Source organism: Stenella coeruleoalba (assembly GCF_951394435.1).
Source record: "Stenella coeruleoalba genome assembly, chromosome: 9".
NCBI lineage: Eukaryota > Metazoa > Chordata > Mammalia > Artiodactyla > Delphinidae > Stenella > Stenella coeruleoalba.
The window spans coordinates 14,854,399-14,880,496 of record NC_137155.1 but is presented as its reverse complement, the minus strand read 5'-3'; the positions used below and the strand labels follow the sequence as shown (position 1 = coordinate 14,880,496).

Below are 26,098 nucleotides of genomic sequence, written 5' to 3'. Positions count from 1 at the left end.
ACTTCACAGGGACACTGCAGTCAACTTTTCCCCTAGTTGGGTTTTATTCCTCTGTCAGCTTTCTTAGTAATGAATGGAGGCTCACTCAATTCAAAGACTTCAGATTTCCAAAGAGAATAGGGTTACCTCACCACAAGAGTTTCCACTCTCTGATTTCTCCACCAGGGAGTGGTTCCATTTTGAGCTTCCCTCAAACAAAGCAAAGGCAACAATGTTTGGTCACATGAAGGCTCCATTTTGCCAGCTGCATACTTCCTAAAGTTTCATTCACCCAGAGGTCAGGAACTGTGAGTTCTGGAACTCTTCCTGGTGTCCCAGGAACGTCTTTGAAGTTTGGCCGCTCATGGTATTTTGTGTGTGCTGAACCTGCTGCCTAAAACCAAATGTTTCTTAACTTCAGTCTATTCCGAGAACCTTCAGTGTCTAAATAAGAGCTTGCTCTACAAAACACACAGCAAGCCAGTGTAATTCTACTTCAGGTGCTATCTAGAGCCCACGGAGCATTACAAATTCCCCAAGGGATGCCCAACAATGTCACCTGGATGGTTATCTTGTAGGTGTGTTGTTCTTAAGTCCAAACTTAACTGTTACCATGGAAATAAAATACAAAAGGAGCTGTCCATCCTGGAAAACAAAAACTGCTGAGAACTCTCATTCAAGGGCTTTCTATTGAATGTGGAAGGAACTCTTCTACATAATTTGTTGTTTATAAAAATAAAAATCTTTCTTGGGAATGTGCCAGAGTTATCTGCCTATATAACACATGGACCACCAGTGTTTAAGCAAATTTTTAGAAGTAATAATTTACATATTTTTAAAAATTAGGGCAATTTGCCATCTGCAGTCCTATTGATGAAAATGACCACAACATCAGGTCATTTGGAGAATCTTAAAAGCTTTATTCCATTATTCGAAGGCACAGTCCCATGACTTGAATATGCTACAGATTAGACTTTCTACATTTACCTAAATAGCATCTTCAGGACATGAACTGATATCTTCTCTACACAAGGTTTCTAAGGGAAACGAAGGTTTCTCATGGAAGTTTGGGTCATAATCTATAACTCACAATATGCAGAAACTAAAATTCCATTCCTTGTTGTTTCTCAAAGCAGGATAACATAGTAGCTCTTAGGAGGTAAAACTATGGGACAGGGGTCAGACTCCTTGGGTTAGAATCCCAGTTCCACAACTTAACAGCTGTGCTGTTTTGATTCATTACTTAAACTCCCTATGCCTCAGTTTCTTCATCTATACAATGGGTTTAATAACATAAAGCAGGGGGTGGCCAAATCTGGCCCACTGTCTATTTTTCTAAGAAAAGTTTCATAGGAACACGAAAATGCCCACTCATTTACATATCATCTGTGACTGTTTGGGGAGAGACCTCCAAGGTCTAAAATATTTACTGGTAGAGACCTCCAAAGTCTAAAATATTTATTACCTGGCCCTCTCCAGAGAACATTTGCTGGTGTCTGACATAGAATGCTACTGTGAAGATTAAATGAGATCATTCATGTAAGGTGCTCCATATAGATGAGCAACCAATAAGTGTCAAGGATTACTGTTATTTATAAATGGTAAAAAGTTGTAAAAATCATTGTGCTTTCATTTCCTACAATTCAGGGAGGCATCCTTCTATATACCACCTCAGGAGCAGGCTGCCCGTGAAGCAATGGCTCGGGATGAGCGGGCTCAGCCCCTTTCATTGACTGGGGCCGAGGTGCTGTGATGGCAGGATGTGAGCTGCAGCTGTCGTGCAGGGCAGGGAGCCTGTGGGCCACAGACAGCAGCTGCCGCGAGTCATCCGTTTCAAGTAACTGATACGCTGTCCTTCCTTGATGGAGGATCGCTTGGTCACAGGTGTGTGACACATGCATATTCATCACTGGCCCCACTCCCAACTGGAGAGGGGATTGGAGGAGTGGGAAGAGCTGAAATTATGCTTAGATGATGATCAGAGACAGCCCTTTCCATTTTCCCTGGCAGTCACTGCTTTCCCAAGATGCACTGTGCTTGTCCAGAGTTGGAAATAAGGAGCGTAGTCCTGCACATAATATTTTAAACTGTGAGTTTAGTGTAACAAAACAATTCAGAATAATAAAATGGATCTAAGGCTGACAATTTATCCTAGAACTGGCACTGCTAGCCCTGTATTAATACACTTACAAATAAACTTCGGTCGACGTCAAACGTTACAATGGTTCCCATAAATCTTTCAAACCACCTTCACTAAATTGTCTTTCAGGGCAAATATTTAAAAGACCTAAAGAGTTTATACCGAGAGAGTGATTTTCAGAAACAAACCACCGTCTGCCCTCTGCTCCTTCTAGAGCCTTGGACATTTCACTCCATCAATTTGTGCCTCACTGTCCTGCATGGAAAAGAGAAGCTGTAAGAAACTGCAGGACTAAAAACAGCCATGGTTCCAAATTACTTCCTGCTGGATGCTGGTGGGTTTTCATTAGTCTCTCCTAACTCCAGGAGGGAACCACAAATTGGCAAATGGTTTACATATTAAAATGGAATTACGGAATCTCACAAATGCAGACATTTTAAAGTTCTTGGTGCTCATCCCAAGAACCTTCCTACCAAATCATCTCATTGATATGATTTAAAACAACCTGGCCCTTCCATGGATGAGGCAGCTCATTAAATGCTGTACACATGACACTAATAATTAGGGTCACTGCCATGCGGGAACTCACCATCCAAGATAGACAAGGCTGGCGCTGGTGGAAATGAGGAACTCACACCAAGCCACCAGACGTCATTAAGGACTAGCTAAAATGGCTTCAGAGTTTCCAATTCATTCCAACTAATATTCATGTTGATTAAAAGAGCGTGGCCATCCTGCTGCCTCAACTAGACAGAAGGGCTGCCTGAGTACAGTGAGCTACAGAGTTCTCCGCAGGACCATCCTTCACCCTGTCCCACTGAAGCAGGCTGGTGGCTCACCAAGCCTTTGCGTTCCTCAGCAGGAGGAAATATCAGCCCCCGTACTGTGTTTTTCAAGTCAAGAGACACCTCCCGACTGGCAAGGCGCAGCCAGGGCACCTGCAGAGACTTCAACAAAATACGCCCGCGGAAGTTCCCAGGTGACGGCAATTTACGCGAGAAAGGCAGCCAAGTAGAAGTCCACTTGATTACAGCCAAAAAGCATCATCGAGGGCTTCCCTGGTGGCGCAGTGGTTGGGAGTCTGCCTGCCGATACAGGGGACGCGGGTTTGTGCCCCGCTCCTGGAAGATCCCACATGCAGCGGGGCGGCTGGGCCCGTGAGCCATGGCCGCTGAGCCTGCGCGTCCGGAGCCTGTGCTCCAAAAAAAAAAAAGAGTAATCGACTGATTAAACTACCAACTTCATACCTTCGTCCAGTTAATCAAATGAATACTCTGCCACCACCACTCCCAATATTTCTGTGCTTTAATTCAAAGTACAGAGCCTTTCTAACTAACTGACTTATATACACATACTCCTTGGTACACGAAGTAGACATTGACAGTTATAGATACAGACATATGAACATAGAGATGTGAAGGGGCTACATTTTCACCCTTTCTTTTTTGTAAGGGATAAACTTAGAAACAGGTGACCTTATTACTGCATTCTGTATTGGTTTCCTAGGGCTGCCGTCACAAAGCCACACACTGCGTGGCTTCAACCACAGACATTTATGGCCTCACAGTTCTGAAGGCTAGAAATTCAAGATCAAGGTGTCAGCAGGGTTGGTTCTTCCTGAGAGCTGTGAGGGAGAGTCTGTTCCATGCTCTTTCCTGGTTTCTGCTGCTTTGCTCGCAATCTCTGGCACTCCTTGGCTTGTAAGGTCTCTGCCTTCATTTCTACAAAGCTTTCTTCAACCATGCCTGCCTCCAAGTTTCCTCTCCTTAGAAAGCCACTACTCAGTGAACTAGGGCCCACTCTAATGACCTCATTTTAACCGTAAAGACCCCATCTCCAAATGAGGTCACATTCTGAGGTACCAAGGGTTAGGGCTTCAACATACGAATCTGATGGGGGACACCCTTTGACCACCTTCCCATTCCTAAAGCTCTGTGTCTACACCCAGGTCAATGATGACTAGTAGTTTTTCAGCTTTACTGAGGTATAATTTGACAATAAAATTGTAAGATATTTAAGTGTGTATCGTGGTGATTTGATACATGTATACATTGTGAAAGGATTCCTCCCATCTTGTTAATTAACACACCTATCACCTCACATATTTCCTTTTTTGTGTGTGAGAACATTTAAATACTACTCTCTCAGATACAATGCCGTATTGCCAACTACAGTCAGCATGTTATACATTAGATCCTCAGACATCTTTTAGCTGAAAGGCTGTTCCCTTTCACCAACCTCTCCTTATTTCCCACACCCCCAGCCCCTGGCAACCACTGTTCTACTATGAGTTTGACTCCTTTTTATTAAATTAAAGATTCTACACGTAAGTCATATCATGCAGTATTTGTCTTTCTCTGTCTGGCTTATTTCACTTAGCATAATGCCCTGCAGGCTCATCCTGTCACAAACGGCAGGATTTCCTCCTTCCGCATGGCTGAATAATATTCCATTGTGTACATATACCACATCTTCTTCATCCATTCGTCTGTTGATGGACAGTTAGGTGGTTTCCATCTCTTGGCTATTATAAATAACTCTGCAAGGAACATGGGAGTGCATATATCTCTTCGAGATCCCGTTTTCACTTCCTTTGGATAAATACCCAGAAGTGGGATTGCTGGATCATATGGTGGTGCTAATTTTAATTTTTGAGGAACCTCCATATTGTTTTCCATACTGGCTATGTGGCTGTTATTTTTAAATATCTATTTCTTGTCTGAGGTACAAAGGCACAGAGTAAATACAAACAATGATATACATACAAACGCGCTCAAAAGCCTCATTGTATGTGTCTCTCTTTATATCAAACCTCTAAGCACATGCAGTTTGTGAGCTGGATGAATTTAATATATTAAAATGGTTTCATGCTTTATTGATTTGCGGTATTGATAGTCATGGCTGACAAAAAAAATTACTGACTGTCCTCTTGAAAAATATGAATAGAATACGGCTTAGGTAAAACACGATTAGATTTCAAAGACTATTACGGACATTGACTACAACTGGAAAAAATGTATTTGCTGAATTTACACCTTTTTTATCATATGGACTCAATCTGACTTTCACATATATATTGTTTGTTGAAAGTTAAGAATATAGTTTGTGTTTTGAAAACAGTCCCACCATGAAGCACCAAAAAGGGTACCCATCTCACAGACTGCAGCATGAGACCACTTCATTTATTCAAAATCAAGTAGACATGGTTGTTGCTAAGGATGTATGAAACATACATATCTCTGAAGCAAATCTGGCAAAGTATCATAGTGAACAAAATGGCTACTGTCTACCTAATCAGAACACAGACAGATGTCGTCTTTCAGCACTTTCCTTTTCATCATCATTGGTCCTAGTGACATGCACTCATGAGGTAGGGTTGATGATGAGAAAATTTATGTGGTTTATCTTCATTTTCCAGCTCAAGGAAAAGAAGTACTTAAGCAACTTATCCAAAGCCACACAGTAAAGCAAAGTTTCCTAGTCTATACAGAGTAGCCCAGTACTTTTCAAAATTTAATTAATTACAAATTTCAAGAAAAATTTTCACTCCGGTATCTCTCAAACATGGACCCACTGCTTCAAACCCAATCACTCACTATAATCCACTAACTAGTTGGGAAGGGCCATGCTATAACTCAACTCACATCTTGGAATATAAAGAAAAGTACAGGTAGGAGTACTCAATAAACAACCAAAAAAGGGAGAAAGTTCCATTTTTAAAGCTGCAGACTGAGGTCTCCTGATGTGTTTCCCACACCAGCCTTTTTCCACTTTGCATGTCAGTCCTGTATGCCTCACTTCTGATTTCTTCCCATTCAGATGGTGGAAAGCAATCTCAGAAAGTGCTCCAACTCAATCAGTGTGCACCCACCCAGACACCTCTGGAGGGGAATGAGTGTCAGCTTCGGACTTGAAGGAAAGGAAAGCCTTGTGCAAACCTGGAATCATCAGCTGCCGGCAAAGGTAGAAAATGACAGAGGAGCTCTTTGGCGTCACAAGGATGCCGTTTAGGGCTACACAGTGGCAATTTCAAAAATGGTACCCTTCTGGATGGAGTGATTTCACCTGCCCACTCAAGTGTCTAATTGAGAACCAGGAAGCAAATTATAATCAGAGAGAATCCAGGCATGAAATTATGAATGTTGGATTTTCCACAGTCTAGACTTTGTCTATGTCTTCAAACAGGGCTAGGCACAAAATTCCCCAATGTTGTCCAACCAAAGATCCACTTGATATTTTGCAATATTCATGGATTCAGTCATTCATTCTTTCATCAAACATGGGGACTCGTGCATATACACCACCATGCATGAGAAATGCAGCTGAGGTTTCTAGTGGAACAGTGCGAGGGCTGGGTTTCCACGCCTAGAAGCCTGAGGAAAGCTGACGGAAGTCTCTTATGAGCAAAGCCAAAAAATGCCTATCCTGGGTGACTATTTTGTTAGTGGCTTTCCTTTATTGGCCTCTCAATGTTATCTAGAGCCAATTTAAAATATTTTCATACAACTGGGGCACTTCTCCTCACCTACCACGTGTCCACCTCTTTACTGATTTTTATTTAGCCATATTTGCTTGAGTTTCACTTGGAATCTATCATGCTCTTTATTCGTCTACTTAGACATCCTTGAAAAATCATTCCTGAATTGAACTTTGATGCGTTATAGAAGCTCACTCATCATATCACCCTTATGCAAAGTGAAGAATCCTGTATAACCTGAATAATCACCCCAAAATGTGCGTGGCAAGTTCCCGTTTTCATATATCTAATTTTCTCTACCCAGAGCCATCTGTATATAGAGGAACAAATAGCTGGTGAGAAGAGATGATCTCACTGAGAATTTAACTGTGTTATGCTGAAAGAACTTTACCTTTGACTCCTGGTAAATTCTTGTCAATGCCTTTCTTTTCAACATAAATAATGTACCATCATATTTTGTCTTTGCAGAGTGATTTATGAGTTATTTCTATTCTCTGATGTCAAGTAACTTCAATGACCTAATGTACCACAATAAAATCTTTAAAAAATATTTAGAAGTGGGGGGGGGATAAATTAGGAGCTTGGGATTAAAATATAAGCACTACTATACATTAAACAGATAACCAACAAGGACCTACTACTGTTTAACACTGGGAACCATACTCGGTATCTTGTAATAACCTATAATGTAAAAGAATGTAAAAAAAAGAAAATGTATGTATAACTGCATCACTTCGCTATACACCTTAAACTAACACAACACTGTAAATCAACTATATTTCAAAAAACTTTTTTTGAATATTTAGTATAAGATGCTATGGAGACCAGTCTCCATTAGCTGAGCAACTGCCGCAAACATTTTTATCCTCCGCCCATTCTCTTCTTTCAGATTTTGTTATTACTTTTCCAGCACTCTGTTCTTTACTCTCTCCTCATTACTTAAAATGCCTCCCCCTCCTTCTGCCATGGGACACTTCTCCAGGATGTCACAATTCTCATTACCCACCTGAGTCTTCCTTCCATTTGAATCCTTCACTCTCTCTGATCTCCACTCTCCCAACCCCAGTCCAAGCAAATAAATCTGACTCCCTCCCTCCCTACTGTTTACCGAGTCCCCTCAGAGCCCTAGGACAGCAATAAACCCTTCATGTATTTTACCATCCACTATGATTTTGCACCACAGTAACTGTAACTAGAAACAGAGACAGAGCCATGGAGTTTTTAAACCCTATTCCAAGTATGAAAATGCAAGTTACCTTAAAATCTATGAGACACAGCAAGTATCTATCATGATTTATGTAAAATACAACATGTGATGTAAGTTATATAATCAAATCCGAAGTAAAATCACTTCTGTTTTTATTACAGTATTAATTATCTCTAAATTTTTACTTTACTATTTAGTTCGTATTATCGCCCTGTCAATGTTACTGCCCTTACAGTAGAGCTATTCATCTGACTGTATTACATGTATATAAATAAGGCTTTTCACTACCATGCCACTAACCATCAGAACAAAAGATTATGTCATCAAGTCATTTTAATGGTCAAAAATATCAAAGCAAGATTTTTCTAATTGTAGTTTTTATGGAGTACCAGGAAGTGTTTCAAATTACCCCAATGAGTTTGGGATTGACATATACACACTGCTATATTTAAAATAGATAACCAACAAGGACCTACTGTATAGCACAGGGAACTCTGCTCAATACTCTGTAATAACCTATATGGGAAAAGAATTTGAAAAAGAATAGATACATGTATATGTATAACTGAATCACTCTGCTGTACACCTGAAACTCACACATTGGGAATCAACTATAATCCAATAAAGGAGAAAAATTTTAAAAACCCGCAAATTACCCCAAATTATTGCATTTCAATAACCCTGACTTCCCAGTAGCTATCTCATTTATTCTAGTTATACACACAGCCAACTTCTCCTTCGGAAATATTTTAAATCAGATGCTCCCAACCAAATTGAATGGGGAAACCATGTGCCGTGTTAAAAACTTCAGTAGGAAATATAACAGTGATGGTCTACCACGAGAAGCAGAAAGCTGAAATCACACTGCATAAATACACTCATACAGGAAAAAGCACTGATTAGTCCATATTTAGGACAGATTGATCTTGTCATATACCAAAACAATCAATATCAAGACACTGTAAGGACATTTTGCAAGGGACGTTGATTGGGCATTTCTGTGTTTATTTCACTAAAGACTAGAGGGGGAAGCAGCAAAACAGTCAGAAGAGTATTTGCAATGCAATTAGGGGGGGACCAGCACATCTGAGTGTATGCCAGACGCAGGGGCCTCCCCTAATTCACACAGTCCAGCGTCTTAATGGGGCGCACAGCATCGAACTGCACTTCCTACAGTTTGAAAACTTTTGTCAGTTAACTAGATGTTTACCGAGGGCCTCGTTTCGGCACTCAACATCCCGGGTACGCCATCCAGCTCTCTGGACGCACTTCCAACACCATCTGTCACTTAAGCTTCCCCGGATTCAAAAATTTCAATTCAAACTAATCTACTCGGCACTCAAACTGAAGCTATAATTCAAACTTCGACATGAAGCTTGAATTCCTTTTCAGTGTTCTTCAACTTTGACCCAGCTCCCCCCGCCCCGCCTTCGCTGAAAAGGGCCAAGACAACAGCCCAGCAAGTGGGGCAGGCAAAACAGACCTCCTTTGTTCACTTTTGTCCTTTCAGCTCCCTATTGAGGTGAGGGACTGAAAAGCCGCACAAGGCTTTGGAAGGCAGCAGTGCACCAGCTCCAGCCATCCTTCCTCAAAGATCACAAAACTCCAGGACGAAACTCTTGGACGAAACACGGTCCATTTTTACCTTAAGGCATAATGAATGGAAGATTAGTACATTTCCCTTCCCTTTCCCTTGAGAGAGAATCTGTTAAGGGTGTTTAACAGGAGTTTATAATGCTGGTCCAAAACCAACCGCTGTAAATCACACCATTCAAAAAGCCAAGGGCATTGGAAAGTGGCATGAAATTAGCTTTAAAGTTGAAATTCGGAGAAAGGATCACTCCGTGCTGAATGCATCTACTGAATTTTTTGAATGCTCTCAGCCCACTTGAGAAAGACAAATCAAATTCATTGCATATTACACAGTAGAAGACCTCCTACAGGATTCCCTCAAATGGCCTTGGGAATATATTTTCCTGGTGGCAGAGGGTTTTGAACCAATACACCACGCACATCAGAAAACTGAAATATACATATGAATATGGATGTATATTCAAAATATTCTTTCCAGCTCTTCCTATCATTTAATAAGAACAATTTTTTGGACTTTTCTGGCGGTCTGGGGGTTGAGACTCCACGCTTCCATTGAGGGGGGCTTGGGTTTGATCCCCGGTGAGGGAACTAGGATGCTGCATGCTGCGCGGCATGGCCAAAAAAATTTAAAAAAAAGAATTTTTGAAAGTATCATTTTCCTCTGACAGTAACTGTCATTTTCATTCTCATGTGAATTAAACAATGCCTTAGCATGGGACAATATGGAACAAAATCAGGGAACACCTAAGACAAGATAAGGTTTATTTGTCATTCCTGTTTTTAAACTGAATAAGCCACTTGGACAGTGTGTGCAGCAGATGAGCATTTGTAGATTCCCTTTATCACTGGCATTTCTTATATTCACTAGGTTTTCAGTCACTTGAAGGAAACCCTGTATCAGACTTTTAAAAATTACCTTTTTCTCGTTTGAAATTCCAAACTTGTAGGCCAGTAAAATAGGTCAATGAAGCTGACACCGTATCTTTTTTATTAGCTCAGCTAAGCAATTATAATTGGGTGGTGAGAGTTTATGCTGTCATCTTTGAAGATTCCGTGGCGGGGAACAATGTCCGATGCAGACTTGTAAATGACAACTTGGGCACATCCCTAAATAGTCAATGTACCATATTCCTATCTGTTCCCAGATATGAGGCAAATGTGCTCTTGGTCTGGGTTAAAATAACAATGTCAAATTTTCCGGTAAAATAAAAGCATACTAATATGTAATCTAACCTCCAAGCAAAATCACTTAGCACAAGAGAACTACAGACATACATACTGTAATTCCACTTTTTTTTTTTTTTTTTTTTTTTTTGCGCGGTACGCGGGCTTCTCACTGTTGTGGCCTCTCCCGTTGCGGAGCACAGGCTCCGGACGCGCAGGCTCAGCGGCCATGGCTCACGGGCCCAGCCGCTCCGCGGCATGTGGGATCTTCCCGGACCGGGGCACGAACCCGTGTCCCCTGCATTGGCAGGCGGACTTCTCAACCACTGCGCCACCAGGGAAGCCCTAATTCCACATTTTTAAAAATATCACATGAATGTGTGTCACCAAGGCTGGCTTCTCCCGGACTTTGCACAAGGTATGGGGTCAATTAACACTTGTTAGGAACCACACATTTCCTTATTAATAAAAATTAAACCAGTAAATTAGAAAATATTGTGAATGGCTTATTCATAATATACACAGCATATTAATTTATACCTTTTAAAAGTAACAGCTACAGTTCTTTACACCCACAAGGATGGCTATTATCGAGAAAAGAGAAAACAAGCGTTGGTGAAGATGTGGAGATACTGAACCCTTGTGCACTGCTGCCGCAAATGTAAAACAGCACAGCTGCCATGGAAAACAGTATGGTGGTTCTTCAAAAACTTAAAAGTGGAATTACTATACGATCCAGCAATCCTACTTCTGGGTATATACCTAAAAGAGTTGAAAGCAGTGATTCAAAAAAGGTATTTGTACACCCACATTCATAGCAGCAAAAAGTGGCAGGTGCCCAACTTGACAGATGAATGAATTATAAAAACATGGTGTGTCCATACAATGGAATATTCTACAGCTTTAAAAAGGAAAAAAATTCTGACATGTGGATGAGCCTTGAAGACCTTATGCTAAGTGACTTAAGCCAGTCCAAGGACAGATACTGCATGATTCCATTCGTATGAGGTATTCAGGGTAGTCAAATTCATAGAGACAGAAAATAGAAAGGTACTCAGCCGGGGTTGGGGGATGGGGGGAACAGGGAGTTACTGTTTCAATGGGCGCAGAGTTTCAGTTTGGGAAGCTGAGAAAAGTTCTGCAGATGGACAGGGGTGATGGCTGCATAACAATGTGAAGTACTTGATGCCACTAAACTCTACAGCTAAACATGATTACAACAGTAAAGTTGATGTTATATATATTTTGTCACAGCAAAAACAGTAACAGCCCAAAAAAAAAAAAATCACATTTTCTACAAATATATTGCATTTGCTTCCCCATTTAGAGACGACCTGATACTAAAGATGTCAGAGCTGCTATAAACCTGGAAGCAGAGCCATTCCCATGTCTTCCTCATGTAGCCCTCTCCTTCACATTTTAAGAGGGAAAATAAACATTCATCAGTTCCTTCTGGCACATTTTCTTATTCTTAGAAACTTCAGCCTCTGATGCCAATAAAGACTCTTTCAAACTAAAGGGGCTTTTCATTTGCCTGGGTGGACAAAGGGTTAAATAAAATAAGCCACTGGATTCTTGCCCCTAGCATCCCTGGAGGCTAGGAGTGTCCTACCTGCTCCTCGGTCCTTACCTGGCAGAAAAATTCTGGGTTCCTTCGGGAGAAGCATGAAACAGAAAAGGGAAAATACATCTAACTGTATTTAGTAATTTCCAATCATTTGCAAATCACTTCCTTTTTAGCAACCATCTCAGCATTTGAAGGCTGACCTAAGGCAGTCTTTGGATGCAGACAGACAAAACTTCCTACAGAAGAATACTTTAGGAGCTCTGTATTCTAGCTACATTTGTTATGGGTTACCACACTTCTCAGATGGGAAACGTTCTTTGCAAATGGGGATGAGACTCCAAAGGCTGCTGGCAGAGGCAGCAAATCTGTACTGCTGTGGACTGAATTGTTTCCCCCCAAATTCGTATGTTGAAGCCCTAACCCTCGATGTGACTGCATTTGGAGATAGGGCTTTTAGGAGGTAATTAAGGTTAAATGAGGTCATAAGGGCAGGGTCCTAATCCAACAGCATCAGCGGCCTTCTAAGAAGAGGAAGAGAAGGGAACTCTCCAAAGATACAGGCTGAGGAAAGGGTATATGAGCACACAGGGAGAAGACGGCCATCAGCCAGCCAGGAAGAGAGCTCGCACCAGAACCCAGGCTGATACCCTGATCTCAGACTTCCAGACTCCAGAACTGTAAGAACATAAATGTCTCTTCTTTGAGCTACCCGGTCTATGGTATTTTGTTATGGCAGCCTGAGCTAACTAAGACAAAGACCTTCTGATTTCAAAGTGAGAACATCAGAGGGAAAAAAAGACTGGCATCTCGGTGGTTACCCTTAGGGGAGAGTAATGACTGGTGGAAGCCACAAGAGGGCTTTCTCTGACATTCACAATGTTCTGGTCCTGGATTTGGGCACAGTTACATGGTGTATTCAGTCTGTGCAAATTCATCAAGCTGTACATTTATATGTGGAAAAAAAGAATCTGTGTGTGTAAGTGTGTAGCCATAAATGATAAAACTGGAATTAATCTCCCCGAGGGCAGGAACTCTGCTTTGCTCACCACTGCAACCCCAGTGCTTAGAACAGCAGGCCATGCACTCAGTAAATATCTGTGAATAAATGAACGAATGAATAAAAGTATCTCTATACCAGAAAAGCTTCCTGAGGGGTTCCGTTAAATAGGTCCTTTGTACATACACTACATAATATCTGCAGATTCTAATTATATTCAATCAATTAGGCAAGGAAAACTATCCTACATGAAAGAATTATTTGAAATGAGTCTTAAGGAAATTTCCTACAGCCCAAGTGTACACGTTCTCAGCACGCGCTCCCCCTTCTGAAGCACTCACAGCAATGTGTTGTCACATCTGCCTCACCGCAAGTACCGTTTCCAAAGATGACTTGCTTTTCATTTACTGTGGCTACTCCAATAACAAAAATGATGTGTATTAAGGAGACTGGCCTACAGTCCAAGCACCTCATCACTACCCTGCATAAGACAGCTGGGTGACCTCTCTGAGCCCCAGTGTATTCATTTTGAAACCCAAAGATTTAGGAACAATGTTTTCTGACAGCTCTAAAATTCCTGGATTATGTGAAATGTTTAGCTCCTTTCCTGTAATGAAGTAGAAAGCAAGCTGAAAGAAGACCATGAGTCAGCAGGATTAAGAAAGCAAAATGAACTCATTTTTCCAACCGGTCAGTCAATTACAATCATTCCAAAAGCTATTCCAGGAAGAGCTGATTTCACTGTCATTCACACTCTTGTTTCTTTTAGTTAACATCTTTATAAATGCGCCCCAGTCATATACTTAGGATAGTTAATGCTTTCCTAAGATTTTATACTAGGGTCTTATTCAAATTCAACGTCCAATTGGAGGAGTAAAGCTGCTGCCGTCAAAAGAATCTACAAAGGAGATTCAGGGCTGGGGACCTGCAACAGAAATGTTTGCCAAATGGAAATATTTGCCTTTTCTTAAAAAATAAAAAAGAAGAAGTTCTCTCAAAAATTGTGATGTGCCAGGAACCTCTCAGCCTCTCTGGAATCGCAGGTGGCTCTAGTCACTAAGAAGAGCCCAGTGACTGTGGTTGGATTGTGGGTTAACAGCCAAGTACTTAAAAGCTAGCAGGGATAAAGGAACATGTAAAGGAACTGAAGGGCAATACAGGGCAATCAAAAGGCTATTCCACAATACAATTCGCTGAATTACAATACTGCCTGCTACTGTGAGGTCTGCAGGGGCCACAATTAAAGGGGCTTACAGTATGTCCCTGATTTCTGAGCACTGGGTGGTTTTAGGCTTCCTCTAAACTAATGATACGCCTCCAAAAGGCCACATTTTCACAGCCTTGGATGGCCAAAAAGCTAATCCTTGCTCCCTCACTTCCTAGCTATGTGGCCTTGGGAAAGTTACTCGACGTAAGTCTCCGTCTCCTAATTTTTAACATGGGGTTGCTATGGAAACTGATATGATAGATACATGTAACATGCACAGCGGCCCAGCACCTCTGACGCGCTCAGAAAGTGTTGACTATCATTACCATTAAAGTAGAAAGTATCCAATTGCCTAAATCCACTTCAGTACTTCTGGAAGGTCTCATTTACTTCTGAGGTATTATTACAATATTTTAATAACAGGGCATGGTTAGCATAAAGCAGTGGCAGCCAAAGCAGCCTAGCCTCCTTATGTACGTTTGTATTCAGTGGCTACCTTGTTCCTTTCCGGATAGCCCCAGGGGGAGCTCCTGCCCCAGGAGAGTTGCTTCCTGCCCCATTACACTCTCCTTCGTCTCTGCTTGCTAAAGCCTCGGGCGGGGAAGGGCCCTGCCCCGGATACTCGCACCTCTGCGCCTTAACCAAGCGGGAAGGGGACGAAAAGAACGCTTCGCTCCTAGGACAGAGTGCTCCGCGCCGGATGTAGCCTCTGGCTGGAGCTGCTGGTGCGAAAACGACAGGAGAGAGGCGGGGTGGTAAAGACACGCCACCGCTCGGCGGCCCCCCTTCTCGCCGGCAGCTGCACAGGGACGGCCCCCTAGCGTGCGGGGAACAGAAGATGCTGCCGCGGGCCGGGAGCCGGGCGGGAGGGAGGCGACCCGGAGGGGAGGACAGTGGCCTGCTCACCAGCCCCTCCGGACCCAGGGAACCCTCCGGCGGTGCTTGCTGCCCAGAGTACACGGCTCTGGGAGAAAGAGCGCTCCCGGGCTCCCAAGACCACGGCACCCCGGTTCCCCCTCTGCGCACGGGCAGATGCGGGCGGGGTATGGCTGGGCTGGCTAACCGCCGCGGACCCGCGCGCTGCGGCGCCCACCCGCACGGCGTGCACGGGGCCAGAGGCAGCGCGCGGCGCAGATGGCGCTCGCCGGGAGATGGATGCGCCTGAGCCGGCAGTGACGGGCGGCTCAACACAACATCCCCGGGAGAAGCTGTTGCCAGATCCCACCGTTGGGAGCCTGGGCAGGGAAGGGGCTCTTCTGAGTCAGCCTCAAGCCGCGGCGTGCCAGTCCCAACAAGTCCCAGTCCCGCGAGGCCGGGCGGGGCGCCGGGACCCCGGGGACCCGCACCTGTAGGGCCGACAAACACCCCGGAAAGCCCCCTACCTACTGCTTTCTGGGTCTCTTCCGTCCTCCATCCCTTGTTCCCCGAGTTCTCTCCAGGCCGGAGAGAGTGGAGGTCGGACCGCCCCTGAACTCCGGCGATCCGCGCAGGTGTGAGCGCATCCGAACAAAGCCCACGCCCAGATACGTCCTCGGGGACCGGAACATGCACACGCCGGAGCGCGCTGCCCAGGCACCTGCGCTACTCGCCCCGCCGGCCCTGCGGCTTGACAGCCCGCGCCCTCCGCCTCCCTGCCCGGGAAGCCGCAGTGCCGGGCCCCAGCAGCCTCTCCAGGCCCAGTTGGCCCCAAAGCCACCTCCAGGCAGGGCTTCCCGGAAAGCGGGGGGCACGGATACACAAGTTGGCCAAGGGCTGGGGAGGTGAAGGGGGCCCGCCGGCGCCGCTGTATCTCAGCCTGGCCCGCACAGGGCTGCGGTCCCCTCCTCCCGCCCGGAGCCGGAGGGGAAGGGAGTTGGCTGCCAGGTTGCCCCTGCGGCAGGGAGACCTGGAGGGGCGCTGCGAAGCCAGGGTGTTCCGGTGTCCCGGCGACAACACAGCCGCCCCCCGCGCCCTCCTCCGCTCGAGCCGTCGCCCCCGAGCTGGACCGACTGTCACCGCCAGCCGCGCGTGCGGAGCTACTCACGTTCTTACGCCGCGCCCACCACTCGGCCCACGCGCAGCTGGCCGCGACCCCGAGCACCGGTGTAGTCCGTCCCCGACGCAGCTGTGGCCACCAGCAGCCCCGCGCCGTCCCCTGCGCCCGCGCGGCTCAGGCTCCGACTGCGGCGCGCGTCAGCCGTCGACCCGAGCGAAGCAGGGCTGGCCCTGCGCCCGCGCGCGCCCCCGCCGCAGCGCCCTCCCCGCGCGCGCCGCTCTCCCTCCGCCCGCCCCGCCCCTTCCCCTCCGCGCCGCCCCTGCTGCTGCTGCGGCGGCGGCGGCGGCGAATGGGCTCCGAGCGCCCGCGCCTCCGGGGGCTGGGTGGCCCCTCACCTGAGCGGCCGCGCCACCACCAACCACGTCATCCAGCCAGCGCGTGAGGGACGGAGGGCGGGAGCGTGCAGGGAACGAGGGTGGCTGGGGTCTGGAATTTGGCTACAAGAGATGTTCCAGAAAATGGGTGGTTTTGAAATGTCACTCTCGTGGTGCTGGTTTCTGTGTGATGTCTGTGGTCTCCCACCGCTACACCTTCTTTTAAAGCATTTAATTTCGTCGAGACTCACCAGCTGGGATGGTTGAAATTGACGTCTTTTTGTTTTGCTTTTAATTTTTTGGCAACTCTTCTTTCCAGGCAGCCCCCAGAAAGGGAAGCTTCAGCGGTCTATGCGCGGTGGGAGTTGGATCTCTGGTTCCAGAGAACAGGATTAGTTCAGATTTGATTATTTTCAGATTTGGGAGCATTATGGAGAATTATTTGAAATGTAAAAAGAGAGTTAAGATTTTCTAAATGTGTATTTTAGCAAACACACTGGGGCCACAAGTTTCAGGCTCCGGAGTGAGGTCTGCGCTGTATCCTAGCTGATGTCCAAGATCGTTAGCCTGATAACTCATCCTCAGTCATCTACTCTGGTCTGCAGCCTGACCTTCCAGGGCTTCTTCCCGATCATCAGGCATCACCTGACTTGATCATTTGACCATTTACTGCAGGCTCCAACTCTCCCTCCCCTCTGCTGGAGCCTTGTTTCTTTCCTTTCTCTAGTTTAATCCAGGAAGACTTTTGTGGAGCCCCGCATCCCCTCTCCTCATCCCCAGGCTCCAGGCCCTGTGTTAAGGCGGGGTTCAGGGATAAAAAAGGCACAGGGTCATCCTTCAAGGCGCTGACGACTCCTCTGCTCTGCTCTGACTTCAGTGTGAACTTGCCACTTCAACCCACAGCTCCATGCATGCCGGGGAGCAGCCTTCTTTTCTGGCTCTCGCAGACGCCATCATCCTCTCCTCCCACCAGTTCCTGAAACAGTATTGGGATCTCTGGCTACTGGGTCTTTGCACAAGTTGTTTCCTCAGTCCCATTACTCTTCTGATCCGGGTCCTCAGCCCACCTCCTGGGTACCTCTCACCTCTCAGTTAATTTTCCAAATCCCCCTCTAAATTATTTTTATTAAAAAAAAAAGAAGAATGTGATCATGATACCCTTACTTAAAAGTCTGGTCTGGTTCTCTGTTGCCTATAAAATGAACTCCAGATCTTCTGGCACATTCCCTCACAATCTGCCGGTAACTTACCTGTCCGTCCTCCAGTGAAAAGAATTTTCATAACTCTATTGTCTCTGCATGTGAGATTTCTCCCATCCTGAATATTCCTCCATCTTTTGTTCATCTGGCAAACTCGTGTTCGTCCCTCGGGGCCTCGCTCAGCTGATACCTCCTCTGTGAAGTCTTTACCGAGTCTCTGTTTTTTACTGTAAGAGTACTTGCCACATTTGAATGATGTTTCCATGCCTGACTCCACAAAATTTCACTTTTTTTTTTTTGTTTTTTGCGGTACGCGGGCCTCTCACTGTTGTGGCCTCTCCCGTTGCGGAGCACAGGCTCCGGACGCGCAGGCCTAGCGGCTGTGGCTCACGGGCCCAGCCACTCCGCGGCATGTGGGATCTTCCCGGACCGGGGCACGAACCCGTGTTCCCTGCATCGGCAGGCGGACTCTCAACCACTGCGCCACCAGGGAAGCCCAAAATTTCACTTCTTAATGAGGATCATCTTATTTTTGTGTGACCTCATTTCCCACCAAAAGAAATGGAGCCACGGATAATCATAACTCCATTCTCACCGCCTCATCATTCCCACCTGTGTAAAGGGCTTCAGACCCCTCCAAACCCTTCTTACCTCAGTAACCGCTAAGAGTCCTGGGTTGTCCTGCATGCCCTTCTGGCCGGTAATCGGGGGGATGGGGGTGGGTGTGGGGGGCAGTGCTCAAGGAATGCAGACATGAAGGAATCTCGGGCAAGGGACAACTTCCCCAGGGACAGTTTTCCTTATCTCTACAAGTGTAATAGCAGTACTTAATACTCAGGGTTATCGTTAGGGTCAGTTTAAAGCACTGCACAGTGTCTAGGACATAATAGGTACTCAGCAAATTCTAGTTTGAAAAGCAATTGCGTGATCAGATGTCTGTCAAGTGAATACATACTTGAATAAAAAGAACAAAGAAGAGGAAAAAAGTTCTGGAGGAAACGGGAACCACAGTGACAGCACCACAGATTAAGTAATTTTGATACTGCAAAATACTTGTAACAATATAAAATGATTATATAGTTTTAACTTCCAGTTTATTCAACTGCATTGCAGCTCTGCTGGGAGAACCTAACAGCTGTTACATGAGGAGCTGAAAGGAAGGGAGCAAGAGGGGAAAGAGGAATGATCTGGAAAAGGATGAGAAGGATGCCTGAGTGGGCAACAGGACTCTCCACCTGATCTGCTTGGTGATGCAGGAGGCATTCTGATTCGGCTGATACCCACAGAGATAACGCACAACACACCTCCTTACCTTAACTGCCACCCTTTATTCCATTCCTAAGCCTCACCCTGTCCTGCACCCCAAGCTTCACTCCATCCTCAAACCCAGGTGAGGTCTGAGAATGACGTAGACTGTCTTCCCCACCACTTGCTGATAACAGAAGTCTCCTTGTGCCCTGCGCTACTTAAGCACTGTACATTTATTAAGTTAACCGATTCCACGGCCATCGCATGCAGTGTGTACTATTATCCCCGTTTCAGAAAGAGAGGTTAAAAGTAAATTGCAGAGGTCACACAGCTAGTGGCAGAGCTGGGATTCGAGGGTGGGCATTCTAGCTCCAGAGTCCAGAGTCTAAACGACTGCACTCTGCTTCCTTTCAATGACAGTTACGCTAAAAGTTTGTTTCGATGGATGCATCAGAACGTTTGCACGTAAGAGCAGCTACATGGGCATGTCATGGAGCCCCCCAGTGGTACCTGCGGTGAATAAGCTTTGAGCCTTTCTCCTTCCCCCCTCTTTTGCTGTCCTGTTTCTCTTTTCTCGGAATTCTCCCTCCCCTTTATTCCTCTTCCACTTTTTTTCTCCCCTCACCTTATTTTCTATCCTAGTTTTCTTAATCCCCATCCATGCCTCGGTTCTCCCAGAGGTGGCAGTGCAATTGGCCCTGCCCAAAACCCAACAGTAAGTTCACCAAAACCTAGCGTGGACCCGACCCCAGTCCTGAGCTGTGAGTCCACCAGCAGGTTATTTCCCCTCTCAGTCTGTTTCCACACCTGAAATGAAGGAGTTGGGCTAGGTAAGAACAAAAAAAAATTAACTGTGTCATTTGATGATTCTGGTGGTAACCAAGCGCATTTCTTAGACTCCTATAGGCTGAACTCTAGGTTAAAAAAGAGTGGAACTCTAAAAAAGTGTTCTGTAGTAGTATAACAAGGTTGTTCGCCAAGAGTGGCTTATACCAATGTCATCATTGTCTTAATCTACTCTGGTTGGGCAGCACGCATAAGGTTTCTGACGGGGATGTGGTGAACCAAGTAATTTTAAAGCCCTTCTATTTGAAAGAGTATTATCATCGATTATGGTCAAAAAGCATAGATGTCACGGCGGGAAGCTTCTAAGATGGCTCCCAGTGACCGCTCCTCCTGGTGTGTATGTCCTACTATAATCCCCTCTCCTTCAGGGTAGATGGGACCTAGTGACTCACTTCTAACGAATAATATGGCAAAGGTAGCAGGATGTCACTTTTGCTGTTAGGTTACAAAAAGACCCTGGCTGCTTCTTCCTTGCCATCTTTCTCTTTCCCTTGTTTGCTCAGACGAAAGCCAGCTGCCATGTTGGGGGCTGCCCTACGAGAGGTCCACGTCCAGGGATCTGAGGGAGGCCATCAATCCAACACCTCAGGAAGACCAGAATCCTGCTTCAGCCATCTGAGTGAGCGTGGGAGCAGCTCATCCCCCAGGAGAGCCTTGAGATGACCCCAGCCCAGGCTGAGCCGTGACCGCAGCCTTGTGAGAGAGTGGCCCAGTTCGTTCATCTGCCCCTGGCTTCTCAACCCCCAGCAGTTGGGAGATAAGCAATGTTTCTAGCTTTAAGCTTCTAAATTCATCCCTGGTACAGTCAGTGAAGTGCATTTTAGAGCTCTGACTTTGCATCTGACCACACACATCTACTTTTGGGGTAGGAGAGGGTCAAATGAATTAAACGGTAGCACATAAGATGTGCACACGGTGCCGGGTAAAGAAGGAACTGTGGAAAACAGATGAGACATCAGTGAGTTCTCTGAGGCTAATCTCAGCAGCTCCGATTTCCACACCCCGGAATCACACCTTGCTCCTACAGCCAAGCCTGAGTTGGCCATCCACGGTGCCCACTCAGACCTGCTCCTTTCTGCTGTTAGACGCCAGCCACAGTCTCAGCTGGACCACATCTCCTGTGCTTCAGAGTGGATGATGATCACCCACCATGAATAATAATAGGATGTGCCTTTATTTCATCGATCACCTGACCAGTGAGCAGTGCTAAGTTTCCACAGATGCGAACACACTGAGCGCTGTCATGGCTCTCCTCACCATCTGCCACACGTAACCACAGAACTCTGTGTGCCTGTCTGGTGCCGCTTGGGCATGTGTCAAACAGAACCCAGAAATTTGCAACCCATTCCTTGCCCGGTGCTTAGCAACACAGCATCCCTGCACCTATGTCGAGAATGCAGTGCACAAGCAATGCGAGGAAAATGTGACCTCAGTGGTTGCCATATGTGGATTTCTTCCCTGGAAGCTTGTGAGTCACTAGGGCCTTCTGCTCGGCTCAACCCGCCCCCATTCTTGGGGCACCAAGTCGGGAGAAGGGAGGAACATTTTCAGGGATAATAAGCATGTTTCGTGGCCAACTCCTCCATCTGTTCCTCCAGCTTCTGTCTACAAGAATGTACACAGGTTCTGCCGAATGGATGTGAGACTAGCCAAGGGCAGTGTGCGATCAGCCATTGCAGATGGGGTCATCGGGGACTGGGAACTGTCACTCTGCAAACAGTGATGCTGAGAAGCACTCTTGATACGGACCCTTCATTTCTGGTCTAAGAGGGAACAGATGACAAGTGATGAATTCACTGTGGAGGAAAGAAAGGAAATGGCTTCAGATTCAATACTCTGGGGTCTCAATGAATGGTTGACTCAAAGCCTTTCTCATTTGGTGCTTCATGGGGGTTTTTTTAGAAGAATAAAGCTGTTAGGTTAATAAACACTGACGCTGTACTTCCGTTAATATCTTCTTTTAAGCCTCAATTTAGATTTTACTGTAAGGTCTTTCAGTGTTTTTAAATGTCAGATATCTATAGGACGTAAGCAAGTCCAGTACCATCCTGCCCTGGGCCTTGCACTTTAGGAAGTCCTGCTCTGGCCTCTGCAGGAGCAGATGTCACCCTGTCCTCCCCCCTGACCTCCTCTGGGTACCCAAGATCCCAGGATCCCCACAGAACCTGCAAAGGCCTCCTTCTCAGGCTCCTAAAAGAAAACTGCTCTGCCGGTATGCAAAACTGGAGGCCTGAAGAGTGTAGATCTTAAAAGTTCTCATCACAAGAAAAAAAATCTGTAATCTGTGATGTGTGGTGATGGATGTTAACGAGACTTATTATACTGATCATTTCACAATATATACAAACATCAAGTCATTATGTTGTACACCTGAGACTAACATAATGTGAGATGTCAATTATACCTCAATGGAAAAGAAAGTACCAATGGGAGGTGATGGATGTGTTAACTAATCTTGTAATCATTTTGCAATATATCAAATCATCTCATTGTACATCTTAAACTTACAGAGGGTTATATGCCAAATATATCTTAATAAAACTGGAAGACAACAACAAAAACAAACAGCTGGAGGTATGGTAAGTGGCTGATGCAGGACTGCACACAGAACTTAGACATGCACTTTGGGGGGTTCACCTAAGTATGCTTGAGCCCTTAAGGTTCAGGGCTAAGCCAAGGGTGGGCCAAGGGCTGGGGTCTGGGGCTGTTCTCCCTACGCCACTGCATCCTGGCACAGAACTTCAAGAATTTTTAAAGTTCAAATGTGGATGTCAAGACTTTTATGAAGGGGCTTCCCTGGTGGCGCAGTGGTTGGGAGTCCGCCTGCCGATGCAGGGGACACAGGTTTGTGGCCCGGTCCGGGAAGATCCCACAAGCCGCGGAGCGGCTGGGCCTGTGAGCCATGGCCGCTGAGCCTGCGCGTCCAGAGCCTGTGCTCCGCAACGGGAGAGGCCACAACAGTGAGAGTCCCGCGTACCGCAAAAAAAAACAACAACAAAAAAAAAAACAAAAAACTTTTATGAAGGTGTTTGTCAAGGTAGGAAGATAGCTTATAACTTTTCAATATTTGGACGTCCAATTGTATTCTTTCCCCACACTGCACACCCCTCGTGAATCTATTTCTTAATGTAATGGATATACTGATGTACTAAAACATTGTTAGAATAATAAGGTTACTTCTGGATTTAAGTAATTTTGGTTTAATGATAATTTATTTTGCACCAAATCTTAATTCTTTTTTTGAGGCAGGGGTTATTGTTACAATAAGATTTTCTTGAAATTGACTAATGTTGCTATATTGAAGGTAAATGTGTTTCTACCCTTCAATGTTTTCATTATTCAGTTTGCTTGATTGTCCAGGACTATTGTTCGTCTTGTTGTCCTTGTTGTTTTATTTGTTCTAGTTATTTACCAAGAGTTACTTTGAGACAGGAAGAGGAGGCAAAAATCAAATCACTTCACTTCCTGCTTGATTCTACTTGCTAAAATTAGAGGACCTCTGTATTAATAGTTTAACAACTTATGGTGTAACACGTGAAAACATGCTAGAGTTTGAAATGATAATTAAGACTGAAAAATAAGGAAAATATTTATACGTTATATTTTAAGTGAAAATAGTGCAGCACAGAATGGTATGTGCACTATTATTGCAACTCTAAAATGCATACAAGAGAAGGATAATATGCAAATGAAAATAGCTCTAATAACTATTGATGAATGTTCATTGCAGCCCTGTTTACAATAGCCAAGACCTGGAAGCGACCTAAATTTCCACTGGCAGAGGAATGGATAAAGATGTGGTAGATATATATACAATGGAATACTATTCAGCCATAAAAAAAATGAAATAATGCCATCTGCAGCAACATAGATGAGCTTAGAGATTATCATACTCAGTGAAGTAAGTCAGAAAGAGAAAGACAAATACCATATGATATCATTTATATGTGGAATATAAAAAAAATTATACTAATGAACTTATAGACAAAACAGAAATAGACCCATAGATACAGAAAACAAACTTACTGTTACCAAAATGGGGAGGGAGGGATAAATTAGGAGGTTGGGATTAACATATAAACACTACTTCATATAAAATAGATAACCAACTAGGACCTACTGTATAGCACAGGCAACTATACTCAATATTTTGTAATAACCTATAAGGGAAAAGAATCTGAAAAAGAATAGATATGTGTATGTATAACTGAATCACTTCGCTGTACACCTGAAACTAACACAACATTGTAAATCAACTATCTCTCAATTAAAACAAAAGCTCTGTTAAGATGACAATTATGGAGGATTTAAAAATCACTTGTCTAAAGTTTGACTAGACTTATCTATTCAATAAAACATTTATTTAAAATCTGGGGCTATTTTCTCATTATTTTTTCCTTGGCATCCCTTGTCTACTGTCATGCCCTAGACCAGAGTGGTACCTGGTGGGCTTCTGGACACTGCTTGGCTTTGGCACTGAAACTTGGAGCTAAGGCAGCTAATGTTCTTACTCCAGAGCCCAGGGATAGTGTGTCCCATGAATACAGGACTTGGGGCAAAGGGGCCTCTGCATTCTGGTGATCTTCAAAACGTGGTCCAGAAATAGAATATGCATACTAGTCATTCAACCTTACAACAAGACAGGCACACGTCAATAAGGCAAAGACTGTACTTGCTTAAAGAACTCCCGGACTTTGGCCCTTTGGTGATTCTCTTTAGAAGTGCATGGTATTCTGAAATAGAAAAACCTGAAGGCAGAAGTAAAAAAACAAAAATGCTGAACACTTCGATAGAATTCTGCTCATCACTGCATACTTCTATGTAAATGCATAAAAGGTCTATGCAATACAGAAGGTATTTCTGATGAAAAATTGATATGATTGACTCAGTCTTTTAAAATGTCCAGAGAGATTTTTGTCAATGTCACTGATCCCATTTTGGATTAATTTAATAATGATAAATAAATCTTCACAACCGTATGATTTTTCCATTGTTTATCCAGCCTTGGAAAGGTTAAAGAACTTCCTGAAAGATCATGTATTCAGATGCATTGGTTTTGTTCCAGAGTTTACTACAACAGTAGTAGTAAAGAAGTTAATTATATAGAATTAAACATATACATATGTATAACAGAAATTATATATTTTGTATATAACAGAAATCACATGGTTATATACATAAGAGAAATTTTATGTGTGTATGTATGTATACGTGTGTGTGTATATATATATATATATATAAAACTGAAGTTATTAGAATATACACAGTATATATACAAACATACATGTACTGGCTCAGGAATAAAGGTCCAAAAGAGAGATGGGAAAATCATTGATAAAATTGTAAAGCAAGAGGGCAGACAGCAGAAGCAAGAAGAACTACAATCCTGCAGCCTGTGAAACAAAAACCACATTCACAGAAAGATAGACAAGATGAAAAGCCAGAGGGGCATGTACCATATGAAGGAACAAGATAAAGCCCCAGAAAAGCAACTAAATGAAGTGGAGATAGGCAACCTTCCAGAAAAAGAATTCAGAATAATGATAGTGAAGATGATCCAGGACCTCGGAAAAAGAATGGAGGCAAAGACTGAGAAGATGCAAGAAATGTTTAACAAAGACCTAGAAGAATTAAAGAACAAACAAACAGAGATGAACAGTACAGTAACTGAAAAGAAAACTATACTAGAAGGAATCAATAGCAGAATAACCAAGGCAGAAGAATGGAGAAGTGACCTGGAAGACAGAATCATGGAATTCACTGCTGTTGAACAGAATAAAGAAAAAGAATGAAAAGAAATGAAGGCAGCCTAAGAGACCTCTGAGTCAAGAGTAAACGCAACAACATTCGCATTATAGGGGTCCCAGAAGGCGAAGAGAGAGAGAAAGGACCCGAGAAAATATTTGAAGAGATTATAGTTGAAAACTTCCCTAACATGGGAAAGGAAATAGCCACCCAAGTCCAGGAAGCACAGAGAGTCCCACACAGGATAAATCCAAGGAGAAACACGCCGAGACACATAGTAATCAAACTGGCAATAGAAAAACTACTGAAAGCAGCAAGGGAAAAACGACAAATAATATACAGGGGAACTCCCATAAGGTTAACAGCTGATTTCTCAGCAG

General features: G+C 44.4%; 1 protein-coding gene across 10 annotated transcripts in view; it reads right to left on the bottom strand.

Annotated features, from left to right (window-relative positions):
• The window catches only part of NRCAM (neuronal cell adhesion molecule), a 318,457-nt gene extending 301,927 nt beyond the window's left edge, over positions 1-16,530 (bottom strand). For all 10 annotated transcript variants that reach the window (XM_079931528.1, XM_079931531.1, XM_079931525.1 and 7 more), the window contains exon 1: positions 16,355-16,530. The gene's annotated coding sequence lies outside the window, so the exon portion shown is untranslated. The remainder of the gene's footprint in view (positions 1-16,354) is intronic.
• Between the last annotated feature and the right edge of the window lie 9,568 nt (positions 16,531-26,098).